This window comes from Lissotriton vulgaris, chromosome 3_1 (genome assembly GCF_964263255.1).
Source record: "Lissotriton vulgaris chromosome 3_1, aLisVul1.2, whole genome shotgun sequence".
In the NCBI taxonomy this organism is placed as follows: Eukaryota; Metazoa; Chordata; class Amphibia; order Caudata; family Salamandridae; genus Lissotriton; species Lissotriton vulgaris.
The window spans coordinates 809,882,684-809,901,377 of NC_141689.1; positions in this window are offsets into that span (position 1 = coordinate 809,882,684).

Genomic DNA, 18,694 nt, shown 5'->3' on the forward strand with positions numbered 1-18,694 from the left:
GTCCTTTCCCCAAGGCCTAACCCTGGGACTCGTTTGCTTTCTTCGTCTTCTATTTCTGCCCATGCTATCTTTGTGTCCCCCACCTCCCATTCTTTTTCTTTTAATTTCTCGTAAATGCCCGTGGGCAGCAGTACCTTTAACATTTTCATAATATCATCATACGTGTAATCCCCCATCAGTAACATGTCTTTAAGCTCTCTGTGAAAACCTGCAGGGTCTTTATCGTGACACGGAACTAGTTTCTTCATTTCTAACAGTTCTAACTTAGTCAGTGGTGTGTGAACATACACACGCTTCAAGACGTGATCCGTACCCATAACTGGGTGTACTTCTCGTAAGGGGTTCTGACTTTCAATGCCACTACCGCATTGCATGTGGTACGTTTTTCTTTCTGGAGGTGGGGCGGGAACATATTCAGAGCTTATGAAGGTGTTGTATTTATGTCGCTGTTCTAGAATTATTTGTATTAACTTGGTACTGAAACCTCTCCATCTATCCATGAGTAGTGCTTCTAATGTTTCGTGTAAGGGACCTGGATCGGAATGGTGGTTTCTATACTTGATGAGGAGGTGCTGAATCATGTATACACCTGCTAATTTCTGCTCGTCTGGGGAAAGGTTCAAGAATGTCTGCGCTAACGTATCATCATGATATATGTCTGGGTTTTCGGCCCATAACACGGCTGACCGGGCTAGTTCCTGTTCATCCATAGAATTGAGTACATGGTACCCCATTCGGTCTCGAAGCCTTTTATCAGTTTCCTGGAACTGATGTTCAGAAGAATTCGGGTTTGTTAAAGCAGAGAGAAAAACTCTCTTCAAGTTCTTCTTCCTCCTCGGAGGAAGCTTTGTCATTCCCTTTCTGGTGTGCCGTTATCACTGCCCTTCTAATTTTCTGGTACATACTGGCTATGCAAGCCCCCCTGTCATGTTTTCCATCGGCTATGTTTTGACCCCACTTGTTTAGTGCATCTAATTCACTCTGATCTGTCTCAGGCCTGTCTCGTTCTCTTATTAGACAATTTATGAAAAATCGTAATATCTGTGCTTGAATGTCAACTTTCTGTTTATCCATGGCATCCTTGATACTGTCAGGGTCTTTCCCTGTCTGAACAAACTCATATATTCTATCTAGCCGTTCCTTCATTCCTACATAGCATAGCAAGATATCAGTGGCAGACCTTAACCGTAGTGATGCCAATATCATTAGATCGTTTTTTCCGGGTACTGGATCATATCTGCAAACTGACATGTTTTCCTTTAATGCGTCAAGGCGGGGGGACTGGAACGTGAGAGGACTCTGCGTGTCCCTAAAATTGAATCTGCGTGTTAATGGCGGGGTCCGAAGACCCGCAGTCGCACCTCCTGAAGCGGATGCTTGGGCATTATCTCCCTGCTGAGTCTGGATCTGAACTTGAATTTGTCGTTTAGTAGGATCAGGTAGGACTTGTTTCGGTAGGTCAATCTTGGGTGCGGGAAGTGGCGGAGCTGGCGGAACGGGGGAGGTCTGTCGCGGTACTGGCGGAACATGATCTGGGGGCGTAGTGCCACCCCCGTCCTTGTCAGTGGGCAGGGCACGAACAGGCAGATTGGCGTAAGCTGGTGCTACATCCTCTAAATATGAATTTAGGAATATGTCTTTAGTAGTTTTATGCATTACTTTAGTTGGAACTAATGGTGGCGGTAAGTTTTTCGGTATTTCTGATAGGGCCTCAGGTGTACCTTCGGCCGCGAGATACATTCCGTTTACAAGATTGTTTCGGGCACGGTCTATTTGTTCTGTTTTTACTCGGATCCCTTCAATAACTAATTCATTTTCTTGGGCTTTTTCTGATTCTTTAAGTCTGTCCTCTCTACGGAGAGATTTATACCATAGGAAGTAGTGTAGTAGGCGTAACAGCTGAGAGAAGACAAGATAACAGTATACACGTGTTACTAGTACGTAATCAAGAGGCGTGAACTAGAGGTGTGTGCTAGAAACGTCACTGATAGGTGACGCAAGTGGGTGGCACCAAGGGGTGGTGCTAACAGAATTGTTGCAATGTCAGCAGAAATCGGAAGCTTGGATGCGCGCGCAGCTGCATGACGTGTGATTGAAGGGGTGCAGGGGACTTGACATTTACACTGACGGAAAGAGACAGAAGTCTGGCATGTCAGATCAACTTGTACTTCTATCATATCTGATATCTGATGTTTAGGAACCATACTATCTGGGCGGAAAGGTCTCTAGGGCAGAAGCTATTCTATGCTAACTGTGGATGCGTGTATAAGCGCCTAAATGTCTGCATGAGAAGCGTGGGGCACGGGGCCTTCCATGGGAGCATGGTAACAGAGGCTATGAATTACTTGCACTGAGACAGGTCGGCCCTTTGGCTCTGCAGCTGGGGAGGATGTTTACTGAAGCTAGTAGGCAGGAATGCATTCTCGAGGAGCTGAACAGATAACTTGAAGGTTATAGTCAGTCTTGGCAGAAAGCAGGCTGAGCTGAGCGCGAGGGGCCGCGCTGGAAGTAAGTCAGAGTTCACGGGTACAGAGGTAGCCTGGGCAGAGGCTGTCAGAGTCAGGAGCCAGAAAAGAGGTTCGATGGCAGAAATTCAGGGCCTACTCTGCCAGAGCAGGAAAACATGTAAAGTACACTACAAAAAGACGGTGGCACAGCATACTTAGGAACGGACTATATAATCCATTCAGGGTGGATCTAAAAGAGGACAAGTTAACGTTGGACGCAAATGTATTTGCGTCTTCATAGCTGGCACAGGAGGGAAGTTACATGCACTTTAAGCTGGTACATGGAGTCGGTGGGGTACGCGCTAGGGAACATAAGATGACCAAAATTTTATATTTCCTCATTCCCTCCTTGTTCCCTACGGACCCTTCATGAAATATCGATCCTCATGAATCGATCAGTTTGTTCTTGCAACATCATTTGTTCTTCTTTCTTTCGTTTACGTTTTGAGAGAAAACTGGAATGTTCAATAAAAGAAGTGGCACATAGTCCACAAATCGCTGGCCCACACTGTAGGCACAGGCAGCAACTAAATACTAGGACTAGGCCAATGCCTAGGAAGGATAGGATCTTCCATCCCCAAGCTGTTAACGTTGTCCAGAACCAACCGGACCAAGTCCAGGTGCCTGGATTCTGATGTATCTGATTTGCAATTTTATGGAGACGGGTGATAGCTTGATATACAGATGGTGCGTTTTGTGGTATGAAAACACAGCAACTTGACCCGATGACCTTACAGGCTCCACCTCTATCTGCCAAGATGACGTCAATAACAAGACGATTCTGAAGGACAACAACCCGCATGGCGGACTGTTCTTCGGTTAAGTTACCTAAGGCGGAGGCAGTTTCATTCACTACTGCTTCAAGTGTTCTAGTTAATCTGCGTATTAATTTACTATTCTGAACAGGTCCTAAAAAGAAAAAGAATCCTTTATTAAAATCGGTGTACTGTTCCCATGCCGTTTCTGTGTAGTCGACAAGTGGAATATCTCTTCTGGGTCTATTCTTTACTAGATTGGTATTTCTATGGTAATCAGGGGGAGCTAGGAAAACAGGTGGCAGAAGGAATGCAATGTAACAGGTACCATCCCAATCTGGAGGTAGACGTATGTATGCGGTATGACCACAAACAAAGTAAGAATGACTAATAGCTTTGAAGGACGATTTTCCATGATCACTGAATTCGACCACAGTAGTGCATTTACTATGACCTAAGTGTACTGAACCTTTCTTCTTGATACATAATTCACCAGTGACTGGCAATACTGACATAATGGGTAGAACTGGTGTGTCTTCGGATTCAACAGTAAGAATCATAAGGCTAATTGTATAATTACCTAATCCATATACTTCATTTTCTAGATCAGTTCCTATTCTAGTAGGGAGTCCCTCCTTATCTGGGTAACAGACGTCTAGCAGGACTAAGTTCAGATTTCCCCAAACCCAGCCCCCATCGAAAACAGCAATATCAGGATCTAAGGAATTAATTATTTTAAACCATGCACCGCAGGAGCCATTGTGAGTGAATGGGTACGGAAAGAGGGGCAGAGCTCCCTTGTAATTCTGGTAGGGAGGGAGTCGGCCACATATCCAGCAATTTGTAGCATTGTTAGTTTGATGAGAATGATGTAGCATACTAATGAATGTATTGTTGCGCAGCGCAAGTCTGTAGGAAAGCTCGTGTGGAGGTAACTCACTAAAGGTGTGTTCAGCAGATACATTATAGGCAGATTGTTCACGCTTGAAAATAGGGTAATAGATAGGTAAAACGATGCTAACAACAATAATAAAAATACTCAGAATAAACATGATTAATAGTGTCACTATACAGTGACTACGAAGTGATTAACAATATGTACGTTTCTTGGCTTCTCTCTCCCTCTCTCTCTATCTCGATCTAGGGGATACATGTCAGAAACTATTTAACCGATTCACCTAGGGGAGGACTTAAACAATTAAACTGTCTGACTTGCTAGATCGGAGTTTCATACGATAATTTTCTTGAGGAGTTTTTTCTCGTTCAGATTCTGTAAAGTCTTTTGGCTCGACACAGTCTTTGGTGGGGGTGGACGAGTCTCGATCAGGTTTCAGTCCAAAAATTTTTTTCACATGACTCGTATGAACCCACCCCTTTCTCCCTTCGATTTTCACGGCCGTCCTTGTGGTGAGAAGAACGGTCTTCGGGGACTTCCAGCGGGGCTCCAGCGGACTCTTTCTGTCGAAGTTGCGAACGAGCACAATGTCGCCAGGACGGACGTCGTGTGGCTTTACATCAGTGTTGTCAGGGAAGGCTGCGGCAACCTGTGAACGACATGATTGGAGTGCAGACATCAAGGAGGCAAGGTAATCTGTCAACATATTACAATCAACATCAGTAATCTTTTTCGGAATGGGCGTCCCCCACATATTCGGTGGTCTGCCAAAGACCACCTCGTACGGGGATAGCCCTGATCTCGAATGGGCGACCATTCTCATGTAGAATAGTGCCACTGGCAGGGCGACTATCCAGTCGACCCCTTTCTCCTGACATATTTTGGCAAGGCGGATCTTTAGTGTCTGGTTATGCCTTTCTACAAGGCCTGCGGCTTCGGGATGTCGGACACAATGGAACTTCCACTGGTATCCCAGTAATAAAGAAACTTCTTTCATTAATGCAGATGAGAATGGCTGACCGTTATCTGAGTACACGACACGAGGCAAGCCGTATCGTGGGAAGAATTCACGAACCAGCTGCTTGGCAGTGGTCGGAGCAGTGTAATCTGGGACTGGGTATGCTTCGGTCCAGCGGGACAGAGCACAAACAATTACAAGGACATACTTGAATCCTCGACAACGGTCCATCTGGATATAATCCATCTGGAGGACTTCAAAAGGGTGATCGGGAGGATGAAATCCACCTTGCTCTACAGGGACGCTTTTTCCTGGATTGAACTGACAACAGATCATGCAAGTACGCACTTTCTGTTTTGCGGCTGCTCGTAAGTGTTTATTGTTCCAAAGATTTTGTAAACTGTCTAACATCGCTTTCTCTCCTAGGTGTGCTGGGCTATGTGCTGTATTTATCATGACTTGAACCATAGAGTCAGGGAGAAACCATGTAGATTTTCCCTTCGTCACCCAACCTTGATCTGTCTGGATCCCTCCTAGTTCAATCCATTTCTTTATTTCTTCTGGAGTAGCATGTGTCTGAATGTCGATAACATCTAGTGTGGGATCCCTGACTGTCATACAGTTTGTCTGTTCGGTTGTCTTTGTTGTATCAGTTGTCTGAGTGTGAGTCAGTGCTGTATGTTTTGCTGTCTGGTCTGCCAGGTCGTTACCCTGGGAAACAGAATCTGTGACTTTAGTATGTGCTTTGCACTTCATGATGGATATGGCTGAAGGCAGATGTATTGCTTCTAACAGTGCTTGAATGAGGGGACCATGTTGGATCTTGGCACCATGAGAGGTCAGAAAACCTCGTTCCTGCCATAGCATGCCGAAGTCGTGTACAACTCCGAACGCATAACGGGAATCAGTGTATATGTTGACATTTCTGTTCTTGGCTAGAATACTTATGTGATTCCTTACGCCAGAATTCTATGGCGTCTTTCTGGGATTGTCTAGCTTTCTTTTTCCATAATGCTTCTTCTACCTTCATGATGCACTCGGCATCCCATGTTCCAGTAACAGGCCATCTGTGTCTTTCATCTAGGTGCTTGGTGTAATCGGCCCATAAATCTAGATATAATATGGCATCTATGCCATGCTTGTGGTACATAAAGTTACCTGGAGTGTCCCTAGGGGGAATAGGAATTTCTTCCTCCAGTATCCCTTTCCTAGTTCCTATCTGCTTTAACTTGTTGAAAAACGGCATTTTGCTTACTTATTACTGAATACTCAATCCTTACTACTTAATACTGGTTACAGCTACTTTATACAAGAAACACAAAAATGCACATTTAAACAGTCACATTCATACCACGACATTAATCACATAAGAAGACATTTAAGACATAGATGACTACCCCCCTATACTGGATGTACTGCTCAACAGTACAGATACACTGGTGTAACAGTGCAGAAATTCGGAATACTAGATATACTGCTAAACAGTACAGATACACTGCCTAAAAACAGTGCAGACCGGACTTGTGTACCCAAACCCGTCTAGATACGACCCAGCAATGGTACTCACCGGGAAGCACGGAAACAGAAGGCCTCGGAAAACTCGACTGGACTCGACTCGGTACTTCGGAAAACTTCGGAAAACTTTGGAAAACCTCGGAAAACTTCGGAAACCTGGTGGGCCTCTTGACACCTCGGACCTTGCTTCTTTCGGCTAGGCTCTGGTCGGGATCCTCCGCACTCCTCACCGCCTCGTCTGGGCACTGATCGCAGTCTTCGTCACCTCCTTGGGTCAGAGGGAGATGCAGGAAATCCTGCCGGTACGCGTAGGTTCCGTCTAACTGACGGCAGGGGACAGAGCTTGCAATGCGCCAACCGGCGCGTGAGGTGGGGGAGGGGTCCCTGTTCGGGCGCCAAAATGACGTAAATAATTAATTTACTCTCTTAATTTCTATGCAGGTAAGTACTTAATCAATAATAACTCAATCGGAATGAAAAAAGACAGAGTCCGTGGTGTTAGAGTTTCTTAGGGGTTTTATTCCTTAAAAAGGAATGGTCCAGACCAGGATATCATGTTCTGACCACCACAGGGGTGTCAGAAGGGATAGAGCAAACTTTATTGACATTACATAGCTTATATACTTGATTTATACCATAGGAAGTAGTGTAGTAGGCGTAACAGCTGAGAGAAGACAAGATAACAGTATACACGTGTTACTAGTACGTAATCAAGAGGCGTGAACTAGAGGTGTGTGCTAGAAACGTCACTGATAGGTGACGCAAGTGGGTGGCACCAAGGGGTGGTGCTAACAGAATTGTTGCAATGTCAGCAGAAATCGGAAGCTTGGATGCGCGCGCAGCTGCATGACGTGTGATTGAAGGGGTGCAGGGGACTTGACATTTACACTGACGGAAAGAGACAGAAGTCTGGCATGTCAGATCAACTTGTACTTCTATCATATCTGATATCTGATGTTTAGGAACCATACTATCTGGGCGGAAAGGTCTCTAGGGCAGAAGCTATTCTATGCTAACTGTGGATGCGTGTATAAGCGCCTAAATGTCTGCATGAGAAGCGTGGGGCACGGGGCCTTCCATGGGAGCATGGTAACAGAGGCTATGAATTACTTGCACTGAGACAGGTCGGCCCTTTGGCTCTGCAGCTGGGGAGGATGTTTACTGAAGCTAGTAGGCAGGAATGCATTCTCGAGGAGCTGAACAGATAACTTGAAGGTTATAGTCAGTCTTGGCAGAAAGCAGGCTGAGCTGAGCGCGAGGGGCCGCGCTGGAAGTAAGTCAGAGTTCACGGGTACAGAGGTAGCCTGGGCAGAGGCTGTCAGAGTCAGGAGCCAGAAAAGAGGTTCGATGGCAGAAATTCAGGGCCTACTCTGCCAGAGCAGGAAAACATGTAAAGTACACTACAAAAAGACGGTGGCACAGCATACTTAGGAACGGACTATATAATCCATTCAGGGTGGATCTAAAAGAGGACAAGTTAACGTTGGACGCAAATGTATTTGCGTCTTCATAGCTGGCACAGGAGGGAAGTTACATGCACTTTAAGCTGGTACATGGAGTCGGTGGGGTACGCGCTAGGGAACATAACATGACCAAAATTTTATATTTCCTCACTTGATAATATGCCCCATAGTTCTGATCTTATTTTTCCACCAAGGGAATTATTCTCTACTTTACAGTAGTACTCTAATCCCATGGTTGGTCAAAGGGGTCCCTCTCATAATTTCCTCTGACAATTATAAGATAATAGAGAATAGCAAACAAAGGCTACGCTTTAGTTGTATATTAATACCAACCACAAAAAGAATGAACAACATAAAGCAAAATAAAAGAAGAAAGCAATTATGCAGCAAGGCAAGTAAGGTATGACCTTATTAAATGCAAGTTAATTCTACTAAAATGGCCATAATTACAGCTGGACATCTGATAGCTAGTATAAAATGTAAAGTGCCCATCGCCTAATTTCGTAAGGATTTTGGAGGGCTCCTGCTAAAAAGTAAGATATTCGAACCATGGTCCCTGCATCACATACAAGACTGTCCATCTTCCCAAGTCTGTCTTTCATAAAAACTAAAAATATCTGGAAGGGCCCAGTAATGTTGCATGTTTCTCAATGCTGCTGTTTTGGACGTTTGTAAGACATTAAGGGGGATGTGGATGGCTGTGGATTAAATGCAAAAATGAGGATATTACATTTTTTGTCTGCATGTGTTTTTTGCTGATAATATCTTTCCAGTCCTTTCCATGCAGTGCTACAAGATGTTATTTCTGATGGGGGAAAAGTGCTCCAGGCAGGACAGGGCAACGTTCGTCTTTGTTCTCCATGACTCTTTCTTTGCTGGTCATGTGGTACAAAAGGGGGTGGTGATGGACGAAGCATCTGAATCAATCAAACAATCACACCCAGTCAAAAGATCTGGGTTTAATCCCTCACTGTTCTTTAGCCCACTCTGCCACCCCAGTTCAGACATGGCTATATGCAAATCAGCCTGACCCTGTGCCTCATGTGAACAGTCCAACCCGAACTGCCAAGCCATGTCTTCCCTGGACCGGAAAAAAGCTTCCGAGGACCAGTTTCTGGGTTTCCAGCCGTCTTCAGCCCGGCATGCTTGAATCCAGTGGCAAAGTGAGGAAGGGACTCACGTCTGAGCATACCCTGCCACACTTATGGCGGCCAATAGCGGTACAAAAGGGGGTGGTGATGGACAGAGCATCTGAATCAATCAAACACTCACACCCAGTCAAAAGATCTGGGTTTAATCCATCACCGTTCTTTAGCCCACTCTGCCACCCCAGTTCAGACATGGCTATATGCAAATCAGTCTGACCCTGTGCCTCATGGGAACAGTCCGGCCCAAACTGCCAAGCCATGTCTTCCCTGGACTGGAAACAAGCTTCCGAGGACCGGTTTCTGGCATTCCAGCCGTCTTCAGCTCGGCTTGCTTGAATCCAGTGGCAAAGTGAGCAAGGGACTCCCGTCTGAGCATACCCTGCCACACTTATGGTGGCCAAAAGCGGTACAAAAGGGGGTGGTGATGGACGGAACATCTGAATCAATCAAACACTCACACCCAGTCAAAAGATCTGGGTTTAATCCATCACCATTCTTTAGCCCACTCTGCCACCCCAGTTCAGACATGGCTATATGAAAATCAGTCTGACCCTGTGCCTCATGGAAACAGACCAGCCCGAACTGCCAAGCCATGTCATCCCTGGACCGGAAACAAGCTTCCGAGGACCGGTTTCTGGCATTCCAGCCGTCTTCAGCCCGGCTTGCTTGAATCCAGTGGCAAAGTGAGCAAGGGACTCACGTCTGTGCATATCCTGCCACACTTATGGCGGCCAAAAGCGGTACAAAAGGGGGTGGTGATGGACGGAGCATCTGAATCAATCAAACACTCACACCCAGTCAAAAGATTTAGGTTTAATCGGGCTGCACTGTTCCCATGAGGCACAGGGTCAGACTGATTTGCATATAGCCATGTCTTTCGTTTTTCTGCAATTTCGCGGGGTTCGCGGGCCGCAAATTTGCGCAAGATCAAATTCGGAAGCCGCGAATTCGTGCTAACATGCGATTTGTTTTTTGCGGCGTGTTAGTTTGCGTGGTTTTGTGCGTTTTAGCGAGCCGCTTGTAGAGCAACAGCGCGAAGTTACCCTAGCGGTCGAACATGGGCGCGGCCATCTTGTTTGCGTGACGTATTTCCGTTTCCGGGCGCTATGTATAATCTCGCAAAATTTGCGGCTCGCTACTACAAGTTTGCGTGTGATCGCGAGGAAAATCTCGCGCGAACTTACCCGCGCAGTCGTGAACGGGCGCGGCCATCTTGTTTTTCATTCATTGCTATGGTTCTGGGCATGCTTTCTGTATCCTCTTTCAATGTCTGCCATCCTTTGCTTGTATGAAGTTTTTTTTGATCTATTTTACTTATTATCTAACCCTCTATTTTTTTAGCTCTATATTTTTGTGTTTTCTGCTACTTTTGGTTAATTTTAAACTACTTTTTTAAACTATTTTCTATTCTTCTTCCCTATTCTAATTCTTATTTCTTATTTACCTTCCTTTCCGCCAAGACCATGGTAAAGGGAGGTGGGAAGCAGCCCGAGAGGGTAAGGGCACCTCACCCTGTGCCCGGTTCCCGTGCGGGCGTTTGAGGGGGGAGCTAGTGATGCCAAGGGAGATCTTTAGCGTGGAGGAGGTGGCCGCACTAGTGTTTTATGTCCAGCGTCGCCTCCCCAGGACCATCATGGCAGGCGGCAAGATCGCTAGCGGCTACGGGCTCCGGGAGCGCTGGAAGCGGTGGGAGAAGGTGTGCCGGGCCATGTATCAACACTCTCGGGTCCGACGCACCTACAACCAGGCCACCTACTGTTGGACGGATCTCCTGGACCGGGAACGCGACTTGCTCGACCTGCTCCGCATCGAGATCCCCGGGCTTGGTGAGTAGTAGTAGCTATTTCATCACTGCTCTGTTTTCTCCAGCTCTGTGTGTTATTATATTGCAATTTTTTGTTTTTTACCAAGAGCAATAATGCTGCTGATTACATTGTAGGTAAATTATATTTCAACTTCTTCTGTGCATTTCAGGTGCACTGCTCTCCTTCTCAGTAGCGTTGCTACTATGCTTATTTGTTTTCGATTTTGTATTCATTTCATTGGCCTGAGAAATTATGTATGAGTGCAGTCTAAAGAACTGCGTAATGCTAGACACTAAGGGGCAGATTTGCAATTACCGGCGCATCCCTGCAAAGTAGCAGGGATGCGCCAGTAATTGTGCGCCATGCCACCACCACCCATGGTGCGCCATATTTATTATGCGGCGCACCATGGGCCCAAAATGTCACCGAAGCGTTACGCATCTGTGCCGTAAAGGCGGCGCATTGCTGGAGTTGCATCACAACGATGGAGCAGCTCATGCAAAGCTCTGGGGTGCCCTATCTCCCCAATGCTGCGTCAAACCGTATGTTTGCTTCAAGCAGGCGCAGTGTTTGAGTCAAGCATCATTGTCCTAAAAGGTGACTGATTCAAATCTTGTAGATTCCCCTCAGCCACTTTTAGGATGCATTCCTGCGCAGGAACGCCCTCCCTTGCGCCGGAACGCCCCCTGATGGCGCAGGGCTTTACAACGTGATGCATCTCCCATATGCGTCACGTTGTTAATACGCCGCACCATGGCGCCTCTTTTGTTCTGCCGCTGCGTCACAAAAGTCACGCAACAATGGAGCAAAAGAGCCGCAAGGGGCTTGTAAATCTGCCCCTACAGACTCAAGTCCAGTCCTTCCTTTTGTACACCTGGCAATAAGAAGAAATAGTGGTGGCGGATTGATAGTTTGAGTATTTTAATGACTGGTTAATGTAGTAGGAAACGTTTTATTGTTGTCGCTGATCTGCAATCACAATGGAGTTTGTCTGTCACTTTGCGTGCTGCGGACTGCTGCCTGCCAGTCCTAGCCGAACCTTTTTAGTAGTTTGTTTAGTGAGTTACATAACTTTCCAAGTCGACGGTCCGCAAATCAAGCAATACTAATATCGTAGTAGACCACATAAGATAGGTCAATACATCCCGTGGAATAGTTGTCTATTTGCTATTTTGCCAAAATATTTTGTTATTGTTCTTTTGAAATGTTGGATTTGGTTGACAACAATCATCCATGTTTTCGGGTCTTTCTTTCTTTCATGTTGTACATCAGCTCCCCCCAGGGGCAAGAGGACAGAGGAGGAGGGGTTATCGGCTGCTGCTGCTGTTCAAGGACAGGATCGGTCAGGCGAGGGCTCCTTTGCTGGCCCCGGTCAGTTTTAATTTTAATATAGAGTACCTATTTTTTCCTAGCGTTCCTCATTCGATTTTTTTTAAATCATCTTTGATCTTCTTGTAGACTGTAACTAAGGGGCATATTACCAACAACTAGCGATAATTTTTGTCTCTAACTTGTTTAGAGACAAAAATTATCGCCGCACATCGGCGATTTTTATCGCAGATAAACCTTGCTATTAACAAGGTTTATCGCAAATGCGATAAAAAAACGGCCGAAATGCATGAATATCGCTGAAAAGTCAGCGATATTCATGCATTATCGAGCAAATGCTCTTAGCCATGTTATCCACCTCCCATTGGATAACATGGCTAAGAACTGCTCAGGGCAGGTGTTAGCTTTTGGAGATATTCCCGCTTAGCGCGAATATCTCCAAAAGTTGGTAATAGGAGATAGCGATGTTAGCGACTGTTTTCAGTCTCTAACATCTTGGCACGCCCACTTTGCATCTCATTAGTGATAAATATCACTGACATGCAAAGTGGGGCCCAAGATGGTCGCTATCTCCTACTAGCTGTCGCTAACTGGTGTTAGCGACAGCTTGGTAATAGGGAGATCATTTTATCTCCGCTTTCTTGGCTTTTAAAGCCAAAAAAGCGGAGATAAACCCCCATAATAATATCCCTAAATTCTTATCCTACCTCTACTATGACTCCCTGTGGTATTACTAGATTATTCTTATTAGTCTGTCTGTGTAGCTAACTAAGATTGCACATTTGGCAAAAGGTGTTAAACGAAACTCCCATTCTAGTCAGCAATAGCTCTATGCACTGAGTGCAGTCCTCTGGGATTGTCCATAATGTCTTTTCAAGTCTTCTAAATGTTTATGCTTTGACAATAACCAACAATAAAAAGGTGAATGACCACCAAGAAAGAATAAGATACTACTTTACTTTTGGTTTGGATAGGAGGACAATCCATACTACTACTGTTGCAGGGACAAATCTGCACAAACAGAACTATGGACACTAAATAGTGCATTGTTTATCAATTATAATAGGCGCAGGTAGACTTTTCACATACCTCAGTGATATCAGACTTTGATGAAACCCCCAATCTCCTTACTGACTAGATAGTGTGGCAGAGTCATTTAGCTCCCGAATTTATCGATGATCTATCCCCAATGATGATTATCCAACGCAGGACAAGAGTACGGAGTCAGAGTCCAGAAGTGTCAGAGGCACGGACTCATGCTTGCAAATTGCAAAACCTTTTGCTCATTTACTCTTGACCAAAAACCACAGAGTCTATTTAAGTTTTAAAGCTTTATTAAAAGTAAAAATATTTATTAAAATCAAGCTTGTCATAAAACATAAACGGTTGATTAAAAATGGAAAAGTGCTTAGTGATTTATTTCACACATTTATTGTGGGCGAGCCGAGCCCTCACCTGATTTGAACTTTAATATTTCTTTTTGGTGCTAAATCGTTGGTCACTCCGTCCTAGTGATGATGATTTGTTCTTAGAAGTGAAGCTTCTGACAGTTATGAGAAAAATGGTGCGTGTTAAAAAGCAGACATTCATCAGTTGTGCCAAAAAGTGCAGCAAGACAACACCCTTCCTTGGAAAAAGGAACATTTTTACTTTAGAGTGGACAGTCACAAATTATTTGATTGGTTTCTGTATTCACATTTCTTCATTCCTAGACAAAATACTAGTGAGTGGTGTATGTCTATGACATCTAACATTCTTAAATGTACTTTGTAGGTGGAACATCTGGTGCTGGGCCCAGCGCGGAGGTGGAGGAGGACACTTCTGGGGAGGAGGCGGTGCAAGTGCTGGACGAAACTGCTGTGCGGGTTGCCATGGTAGTGGCGGGCAGTGGTAAGCTCTTATATTCCGTACTTATTGACATTGCAGACTGCATAGTCTGCTTTCTGCACGGGTGTAGTATATATGTTCTACAGTTAAGTTACTATACTGTTAAGCAGACTTTCAAATTTAGAACAAAGTTTTTATCAACCAGGTAGTAGCCTCCTCTAAATTTACTTCAACTCAGCGGTGAATTTTTTTTCGAGAACCCAAATCAGATCTGAGATGAACTTGATGGATGGGATGAACGAAAAGCGAAAGAAGGGTGTAAGTAAGTGTGGAAGGACGAGCAAGTTAAAAGTAATGATGTCTGACAAAGAAGAATGATGCATGTTTGATTGGTGCCCGAGGTGGCTGGGAAGGAATATGATGCATGGCTGGGTGAAGGATGAAGCAAGGATGGGTGGAAGGAGAACAGCCTGGGTGGGTGAAACAGAAACTGTATGTGTTCGCAATATATGCTTTGGTTGAAATTCAAATGCAAGTCAAGCACGGATGTATGGCTTGCGGTTTCCCAAATAAAATGAAAAGGTTGTTTTCCCGTGAGAAAAGGTAAGGTTTGTCCAGATGAGAGACATGAAGAAGAATGTTTGACATGTCGTTTGAATGGATGGATGCCTGGATCACGGTACTCTCTGACTCTTAGATAGCATATGTGGATCTAGAGAGAGTAGACGGTCACTGGATGAACTAAGTGTTACTTTGAAGAGCATGTAACACCGCACCCGCACGTCCATCCTAGTGTAGGAAAGGCAAGGAAAAGAAGTTGTAATTTTGTCCGAATACTACCATGAATAGTAGCAGTAGTTTGTATTGCAAGCACAGCATATATCCGGCTATTACGATGGCCACTCACTACCTCTGTTAATAAGTTCAGTAGAACTCGGTCATTTATGTTTGGATGTATCACTGTTCACTCAATAAAAAGCAAAGCACATAAAGTCATCCCATATGTAAGCAAATACATACCATGTGCAGTGATAGATAATCAGATTATTTATCTTCTTCATTTTCCTTTTCTAGTATTCATTGGCACTGAAGGGTGAAAGTTACATTAATTAAGCAGTAGCCCTTGTAACAGAGTATTCTCAGTGCCACCCGTGATAGAAAAGTAAGAGCATCACCACCTGCATGTACTGGACTGGTACAGTAACGCAAGTCTGTCTCACTCATCATGAATGGGCGTCTGTTTTTCTCGGGTGCATGTTGACTGCGCTGGCATTATGCCGGCTTGCAGAAGTTAACGTACCAATTTTGCTAAACAAGAGAGAAGAAGAAGAATAAGACTGGTGTACTGTCATAGTCGACTCTAATGGAGTAAGTCCATAGTGCTCGTAGAATTGATTCCTTAAACTCCCACTAATGTAGAGCAAGGATGAAGAAGTGGGAGGTTAGATAGATACTGGCCACAATAGTTATGTACTGCGCTTGCAAGTTGCTAGTTCTACTGTGACACAACTTTCTGCTGAATCATTTTGTGTTAATCTTAAAGAGCAGAGCATTGGTTACAGACTATGTCTTTCTTTCTTCATATAGATGCTCCTTCCAAACCAACATGGAAGGAGCTGGCTAAAAGGGCCCAGCAACAGAGGCTGGAGGCCACTTTCGCCGAATATCGGTGGCTGGTGGCCCAGGAGGAGGAGGACACGGAGAGTACGTCGACAACATCCACGGCGACACCTGCATCCTCCTCCGCGCTCCCTGGGTCAGCCAGTCAGGGCAGTAGGTCTCCAGCGGTACGGAGCCGGGGTACCGCAGCCACTCGCCACCGCCGAGCAGCAAAGAAATCAGCTGCCCCCCACAGTAGGTGCAAGGTACGCGTGCACCGCCTTTCATTTAGGGTGTCCTACCTCGAGCAGGAGCTCCTCAACACCAAAACCCTGCTCGAGACCCTCCGCAAGGAGCATGCCGACCTAGCCCGAAAAGTCAACAGCAGCCAGCAGTAGGAGGAGACTGTCCCTTGCCCCTTTTTTAAAGACTTCAGGGGGTGGGAATTGAGAGTTGGGTTTTCAACTTTTTTGGACTTAGTTTTCACGGACATTCGTTGGGGTTCGGGAGGGGGGTGGGTTGGGTTTTGTTGGAGATTATTCATGTTAGGGATATATAAATATACTTTAAACTTTATCTTAGCATACGTGCTTTTTACTGCTTTTGAGGCTGGTGGGTGGGGGTTTAACAGTAAGTTTGTTTTCCTGAAACTTAAGTGGCATCTTGATTCAAGTTGTGTAAGTACTAATTGCCCAAATGTTTTCAAAACTAAGTGCCTCTCACAGAGTAAGTGAATTCAATATTCCTAGGACCGTCAGTCTCTCGTCTCTCCTAATACTCCATTATACTTCCTCCCCCCAAATGCTTATCTTACCTGTAATTTGTGTTTGGAAAAAGGGCTAGGCACAGGGCTGGCTGCACCCAAAATGGCGATTAAGGTTGGCAATCCTGGGCGGATGAAATGTCATCATTGCGGTGGCACTTGTGGTTTTACACAGTGGCAGTTGCAGCATATGAAAAAAAAGAAAATGAAACCTTGTTTGTTCTTACCGTAGCATTAGAACGGTACGATAGAGAATATAGCAGGTGACAGTACACTTGAACAGTGCCACAATGTAGCCTAACAAATGGTAAAGTATTGAAAGTATAACTAGTACTTGCGTTGAATTTCTTTGACATTAGCTACTTCTATAAGAAATAGTACTGAAGGTGAAGGACACAGCAGCGTAATAATTTGCCACATCTAGGAGGAGGATGTTCTTGATGACCAATCAGGTTGATGGCGCACATGAAAATCTGCTTTCATTTGCCAATAGTGACTCAGTGTCAAGCTGAGTAAGAATATATCCTCGGATTCCTTCACCAGCCTGTTGCTATGACCTTATCCTCCCCAGCAAGTGTGTGGAATTATTGCTGTCATTTAGTCACACATCAATCAAAACCACACAGCCCGGGGGAAGAGGGTTAGGGTTTGGAAAATGGATGCGAATGGGGGTTTTTGGGAATGTTTTGTTGAGAGAAGAAAAAAAAGCACAGCATGGACAAACAATAATTGAAGAACAAATTTTAGGTAGTAGTGTTCCCAATGGGAAACGTCCGCACAACACTCTCAGAGATAATCTAGTTGAGTAAGCAATTAGTACACATTCACAGTCTGGATCACATAAAGGAAAATTTCAAGTGAAAGGGTGCTACAAAAGAAAACTCAAGGCACCTACTACCTAAAGGTGCTGTTGATACACACGGGGTGTGTGTCGCATGAATTTAGAGAAATTGAGAATCTATTTACAGCACTCCTTGAGAATTTGAGATTCTAATAGTCAGGGCAAAAATTGTTGGAGGCCCTAAAACGTAACACACTCTACTTATCAGAGATGATACCAGAGAAACAAATAGTCAGATTCAGTTCAATGGGGATTTCCAAAGAAAGTAAAAGTACAGTCCGATTAGTGAGTGTTCTTCAGTCTTTTCTTTATTTCAGTTTCGTAAAACAAATACTTCCAGCTTATAGGTCACCAACACGTGTTTCGTCCTACACAAGGACTTTTTCAAGGCATAAACAAGGTGGAGTGAGGAATATATTCATCATCAAAGAAAAAGAAGCAAACTGTAGTTGGAGCGACGCATAATACCATTTATTTTGATGGCAGAATATCTAACTGTGCTGGGGAATGAGGAATGTCTTCAGGTCTTTCAAAGATTCACGACAGTCAAAAATGGTACACCTAGTGTGCTAGCTATATGTAAATCGATTTGGCAATTAAGCGTCTTCTACATAGTAGTCATCATAACGAACGCTTAATAATGAGACAGCGTTTGGGGGTTTGCGAGTCTTGGAGCAATGCTGGGTATGGATACTTTTGCTTGCTTGCAAGTGGTTTGAATACAATCCATGGTGGGTAAGGGGGAATTTGGGCCTACTTTACTTTCAAAGTACGTTTTGTCACCACTTTCTACAAGGCCTCGTTTTTGGAGATCTGATTGGGGGAGCATTTCCTCACCAGTCCGTCCCCGTGGTTACGGGGACGGACTGGTGAGGAAATGTTATGACCTAACTTTCCGCTGAACAACTTATCATGGTTGCAGCAATACTAACTTCACAAACGCTGTCTCATTATTAAGCGTTCGTTATGATGACTACTATGTAGAAGACGCTTAATTGCCAAATCGATTTACATATAGCTAGCACACTAGGTGTACCATTTTTGACTGTCGTGAATCTTTGACAGACCTGAAGACATTCCTCATTCCCCAGCACAGTTAGATATTCTGCCATCAAAATAAATGGTATTATGCGTCGCTCCAACTACAGTTTGCTTCTTTTTCTTTGATGATGAATATATTCCTCAGTCCACCTTGTTTATGCCTTGAAAAAGTCCTTGTGTAGGACGAAACACGTGCTGGTGGCCTATAAGCTGGAAGTATTTGTTTTACGAAACTGAAATAAAGAAAA